The sequence below is a fragment of the Elephantulus edwardii genome, unplaced genomic scaffold (genome assembly GCF_000299155.1).
Source record: "Elephantulus edwardii isolate Elephantulus edwardi_28Jun2011 unplaced genomic scaffold, EleEdw1.0 scaffold00049, whole genome shotgun sequence".
In the NCBI taxonomy this organism is placed as follows: Eukaryota; Metazoa; Chordata; class Mammalia; order Macroscelidea; family Macroscelididae; genus Elephantulus; species Elephantulus edwardii.
In genome coordinates this window covers 293239-299960 of record NW_006399799.1, presented here as the reverse complement: position 1 = coordinate 299960, position 6722 = coordinate 293239, and positions in this window count along the sequence as shown.

Below are 6722 nucleotides of genomic sequence, written 5' to 3'. Positions count from 1 at the left end.
ACAACCTAAATTTCCAACAAGAGATTGGCTATGATTCATTCTTGGGTTGAAATAATATTCAACCATGAAATAAATCATGTTGAGACATAGAAAAATTCACAAACTCTTGGGTGGAAAAGGTTAAAAAGCAGTACTGAGGTCAGTGATGGGATGGGATGTATTAGCTGAATCTCAAGTTATGTCTCAATCAACAAGCTCTAGAATTACACTGAGACCTTGGGTAGACAAAACAGGACTGAATGCATCCAACTTTTTAAAAATAAAATTTTTATTTTGGCGTAATTGTATGTTTGCAGAAAAATTCCAGAGATTGTACAGAAAATTCCTGTACACACATCATTTAGTTCCCCGTAAATGCTCCTAAGGGAGCACTGTTGGCCTAGTGTCGAGAAGCTGCCATGCAATCGTGAATGCACACAGTTCAAATCCACCAGCTGCTCCACAGAAGGATGGGCTGTCTGCTCCCTTGTGATTAACTGCCTCTGAAAACCCTCCGGAGGGTCAGCTATGGGTCACTTCTGACCTGACAGTACACAACAACAACAGCGTTAATTACAGGGAGCTCAGAACATTTCTTCATTGTGCTTCTTGGCCATCTGAATGTCCTCTTTGTTCAAAATCCCTAGCTCTAAGAGAGATGCAAATCAAAACAACTATGAGATATCATCTCAGCCCAGTAAGAATAGCAAAATTTAACAGAACAGCAAGCAACAAATGGTGGCGAGGTTGTGGAGAAACTGGAACCCTTATTCACAGTTGGTGGGAGTGTAAAATGGTGCAACCACTGTGGAAAGTTGTGTGGCGCTTTCTCAAAAAGTTGCAAATAGAGATACCATTTGACCCAGCAATTCCTCTACTGGGAATATACCCCGAAGAGACCATAACTGACATCCAAGCAGATATATGTACACCATGTTCATCATGGCTTTGTTCACAAGAGAAAGGAGTTGGAAACAACCTAAGTTCCCATCAACAAACGAATGGATAGAGAAGCTGTGTTATATTCACACAATGGAATACTACGCTGCATTGGAAAACAAGGAACTCATGCAATATTATTCAAAATGGGTGACCCTGGAGGACATTATGCTGAGTAAAATATCTCAGTCACAAAAGGACAAATACTGCATGGTGTCACTGTTGTAGAAAGTGACTGACATAGGGTTGGGGTAAGACTGAGAAAAACTGAATAGATTATGTATACTGAATTGAAACAGATGAGGGTGAGAATAGTTAAAAAGTTATATATGATAGCATATTATGATTATCACAGAAATTCAGAATTAAGGTTGCATAGTGGAGTGCATTTGGGGGGGCAGGTTCAGGGCCAGGGTGGGGGTTGATTGTATACCAACAAAGACGTTTATCTTTTGCTTTTCAAAGAGAGGAGCGAACTGGGGGGAGGGAAGTAAAGAAAAAAGTGCAACAATGAAGAATGGAAATCCAAAATCTCTGTAAATGTTCATTAAAATTAATAAAATTTTTAAAAAATACAGGGAACTCTGGTGGCCTAGAGGTAAGAAGCCGTGCCGCAATCCTGAAGGCATATGGGTTGAATCCAGATACTCTGCAAGAGAAGGATGGGCATTCTCCTCCTGTGCTATTAAACTGCCTCTGAAAACTCACCAGAAGCTTAGCTCTGGTTGACTCTGACTCAACAGTACACAACAACAACAAATAACTGGTCCTTTCATGAAAAGTAATGGGGTCACTGTGAGTCAAACTGACTTGCCTTCATCTAATAACATTGGTTCAGATTGAGGACTAAGGTGCATCTGACTCAGGCCATGTCTTTCTGATCACTTGGTATGCATCTGAGAGTAAGGATGACAGAAAAAGAATTAACTCTTGAGCTGTAGTGCTGAAGAAGAGCATTGAACATCCCACGATGGCCAAAAGAGCACAGAGATATGTTTTGGAGAGGGTGCAGCCAGAGTGCTATTTGAAGACAAAGATGATGAGGCTCCGCCTCACACTTTAGGCATGTTGCTAGGAGGGGCTATGCCTTGGAGAAGGACATGATGATGGGAAGAGTGGTGGGTCAGCGAAGTTGAGAAGACCCTCGACCAGGTGGATTGACACAGGGACTGCTGCAGTGGGCTCTAATGTGTCAGGAAGGATGAGGCTGGTGCAGGATAGAACAGGGTTTTCAAAGCTTTTATTAATTGGGTTGCTATGAGTCATACTCAATGACACCTAACAACAACAACATCCGTATGTTACTATTAACTAAATTCCTGATTTTATTTGGTTTTTGCCAGTTTTTCTCTAATGTCTTTTCTCCTTCAGGATCCAATCCAATAAAGTGCATCACATTTCACATTTTTTTTATTTCTAAAAGTATACACATAGAAAAGCATCTGGGAGGGGTTTTGTGTTTTTTTGTTTTTTACTTTTCAGTCTTCTTTGTTTATTCTCTAACTTTTCTTTTCAAATATAAGCTTTTCATTTTATATTGGTTTACTTACAAAGTTCGTATACATAGTTTTTCAACTGGGAGGTTTTGTATGAAATGTTAGCTGTGATCATAGGTGAGTGGTGCAATTCAGGGAGAGCTTTATCTTAAAATTTTCAGTGTATCTTTAAATTTTTTTTACAGTGCTGTTGTTATGTGCCTTCGAGTCGCCGTGACTCATAGTGACCCTATGTACAACAGCCTTGAACCCTGCTCTATCCTGTGCCAACTTTATTGTCTGACACACCTACCCTCATTACCCCAGTCACTGAATCAATTCGTCTCATCAAGAGTCTTCTTCTTTTGCACTGTCCCTCCACCTTCCCAAGCATTATATCCCTCTCTAAGGACTGGCTCCTCCTTGAAACATGCCTGAAGTAGATCAGATTAAGTCTCAGAAACCTTGCCTCCAAGAAGCAGACTAGCAGAGAACGAACCTGTTCGTTCTCCTGGCAGTCCATGGTATATTCAATACTCTTCTCCAGCACCACAGATCAAAGGCATCAATTCTTTTTCTATCATCCCTAGTCATTGCGAAGACTATGGACTTGATCAGGTGCACCTTAGTCTCCAGACTGATGTCATTGCTCTTCAGTACTCTGGAGAGGTCCCTGACAGCAGACTTTCCCAATGCAATTCATCTTTTGCTTTTCTGGCTGCTGATACCAAGAGTGTTGATTGTGGAGCCAAGCAAACTAAAGCTGTTAACAATCTCAGTCTCACCATCTGTCATGATGCTTCCAGTCGGCAGAGTGGTGAGAATCTTTATATATATTTTTTTTTATGTTGAACTTCAATCCATATTTAAGGCTGAAGTCCGTGATCTTCTGCAGCAAGCACTTCAGGTTGTCCTCAGTTTCAGCAAGCAGGGTTGTATCATCTGCATAACATAGGATGTTAATGATTCTTCCTCCAATCCTGATGCCAAACTCCTCCTCATAGAGGCCAGCATCCTAAATGATCTGTTCTGCATATAGATTGAAAAGGTATGGAGATAGAACGCATCCCTGGTGTACACTGTTCCCGATTTTGAACCATGCAGTTTTTCCTCCCTGCTCTATTCTGATGACTTCCTCCTGGTCCAAGTATAGGCTTCGAATAAGCACAATCAAGTGTTCTTGGATTCCCATTCTTCTCAGAGTTAGCCACAGTTTGCTGTGATCCACACAGTCAAATGCTTTTGCATAGTCAATGAAACACAGAGACATTTCTCTTGTACTCTCTGCTTTCAGCCAAGACCCATCTAACATTAGCTGTAATATCCCTAGTACCACAGCCTCTTCTAAACCGAGCCTGCACTTCTGGCAGTTCTCTGTTGATGTGCTTTTCCAGTAATTTTTGGATAATTTTCAGCAGAATCTTATTTGTATGTAGTATTAATGATGTTGTTCAATAATTTCTGCACTATGTCAGGTCATCTTTCTTTGGAATGGGAACAAATATCTATCTCATCCAGTCAGTTGGCCAGATGGTTTCCCTTCACATTTTTTGGCACAACTTGGTGAACGCATCCAGGGCAGTGTCTGCTGAACTATGTCAGTTGGTATGCCATCAAATCCTGGGGCCTTGTTTTTTGCTAATTCTTTCAAAGCTGCTTGAACTCTTTCCTTCATCACCACAGGCTCTTGCTCATATGTTGTTTCATAAAATTCTTCTGTGTCCACCAATTCCTTTTGGTGCAATGACTCTGCATACTCTTTCCATCTCCTTTTAATGTTTCCTTGGATCATTTAATATTCTGCCCAAAGCATCCTTAAGGATTGTGACTTCAGGCTTGAATTTGTTCTTCAATTTCTTCAGCTTAAGAAATGCTGAGTGAGTTTGGCCCTTTTGATTTTCTCCAGATGCTTGCACTTTTCGTTATAATACTTTGCTTTGTCTTCCCCCACTACCCTTTGAAATCTTCTGTTCAGCTCCTTAGTTTCTTGCTTTCTTCCCTTTGCTTTGGCTTCTTGGCACTCTAATACAATATTCAGAGTTTCATCTGACATACATCTTGGTCTTGTCTTCCAATAATCTTTTGTGTTCTTCATAGATGAGATTTTTTATATCCTCACACACCTCATTGGTGTTCAAAGCCTCAAACCTGTTCCTAAGATGGTTTTTGAAATTCAAGTTGGATAGACTCAAGGTCAAATTTTGTTTCCTGTGGATTTTACTTAGTTTTCCTTAGCTTCAACTTGAACTTCCATATGAGTAGTTGGTGGTCTGTCAGCACCTGGCCTAGTTTTCACAGCTGATATTGAGCTTCTCCAGTGATTCTTTCCACAAGTGTTACACATTTAAAAAAAATAGTATTAATAGCTTTGGACTAAGCTAGTATCCTCTGTGATTGTTCCTAGTCTGAGTGTGCTGTTATTACTTTTATTATTATCTTCAATGTCCTTTTTAGACTGAGCACAAAAGAAGATGCCACGTTTTCTTTGTCTCTCTTTCCATATCCTGCAGCACAGGACCAGGTATGGAAAAAGGAACTAATAATGTTCTGGCTGATGAACAAGTGAAGTTAGAGAAGTTTACTGCTATCAACTCCCAAAGATTATCTAGTCTTAGCACTCTCTTGCAGATAAAGAAAACCAAGGCTTCCTTTTGTCAATTGAGTGTCTCAGCAGGAGAGGGCATGATTTTCAAGTTTGCAGCTAACGTCTCAGGCTGACTTTCAAAGCCCCTGCTGAGTCTGAGCCAGGAGCTGACTGAACCAGGTCTAGATCAAATGCATATAACCACAAAGTCCAGCAGCCCCACGGGAACCACATGGACTGATAGCAGGAGAGTAGAGCTGCTACAGAATAAGGAGCTGCTATCTAGAGGAGGGGGACGGGTGCTGAGCAGGTTAAATCACTGATAACCACTACAACATTGGGACCAGCCCCTAATTTTTTTCATTGTTTTTCATTCACTCAGTCATATACGTTTTATAACATTATAACTGACCAATGCCATTTATTGCATCTCAGCAAATCCTTGCTGTACGCTCCATTTCCCTCCACCGTACCCATCCGCCTGCGCATCTCTGTTCCCTTAGCTCTTGCTACCAAACTGTAAGCTTCTTGAGGACAGCAAGTCCATATCCCTGGTATTCATTGCTGAATGCTAACACTCAACATTACATATATCAGGGAACTAATCAGTATATAAATTAAGAAATACGTGGGGGGGATAACTACATGATGTTTGAATCAGGATGTTTCCTGACGCAAATAACAGCAACCCTAACTCAAATTTAAGAGAGCTGGTGCTTATACCATAAGGTGTTGTGTCGCTAACCTAAAAACTGAGCCTCTCCAGTGGTCCAAATGTACCAGCAGCTCAGGGGGAGCTGTAAATGCCATGCAGTTTACCAGAGAAACCAGATAGAGGGTCAGCAATGAATCTGTTCTGACTAAACAGCAATGCGTGAGGGAATGTATTCGGGAGCGGCATCCACTTCCTAAATAACATGCCTCCAGAAACTCTATGAACTTTGACAAATATCGATGGTTGTAGAGGGGCTTCAGGCCTTTTGTTCATAGGGTCGCTATGAGTCATGCTCAACCCGAAGGCAATCAACAACAAGTCAACTCATGTGACTGAAAAACTAGCAGAAGCGTGGCTGGGTCAGGGCTCCCTTTACCCATTCACTCTGCTCCTTCCCTGACACTGCCCCCTCAGTGTTATCCTCAGACTGACTTCTTTCATGGTAGCAAAAGACACCAGCAGTTACAGACCTCACATACACACTTCATTGCATCTGGAGCAAAAGAAAGAAGCCATCCTAAAAATTATGAGATTCACTATAGCCTGAAAAAGGTTACCCCATAAGTCTATACAAAGGTTCCCAATAAGCCGGCCATTCTGGGAAACAGCTGTTTATGGAGTTAACCTGGATCATAAGCTTCAGCCCATCCTTAGAATGGAAAAGAGAGTGGGGAAGGATAAATGGAATCAACTTCCCTGAAACCACATAGATTCATTCCCATTTGGAAAAGAGACCTGGCAGAAGAGGAAAGCAGCTTGGATCTGGGGACAGCAACCAGCTCAGTTAAATACACAGAACTGGGTACCACAGACAAAGGCTACCAGGGTGAAGAGAGCAGCCAGTAAGAGGCTTGCAATAATGCGAGAAAGCAAGCTTCATGAAGGAAAGGGAAGCACTGCCTTTCCCCCTGAAGAATGTAAAGATGTGAATAAGGAGTGGATAAGAGGAAGGGTTGTTGGTGCATATATCTGAATGATAGTGGTATTCACTGGACTTCCTTGTAAGCGTATGGATATAATCCTATCACTC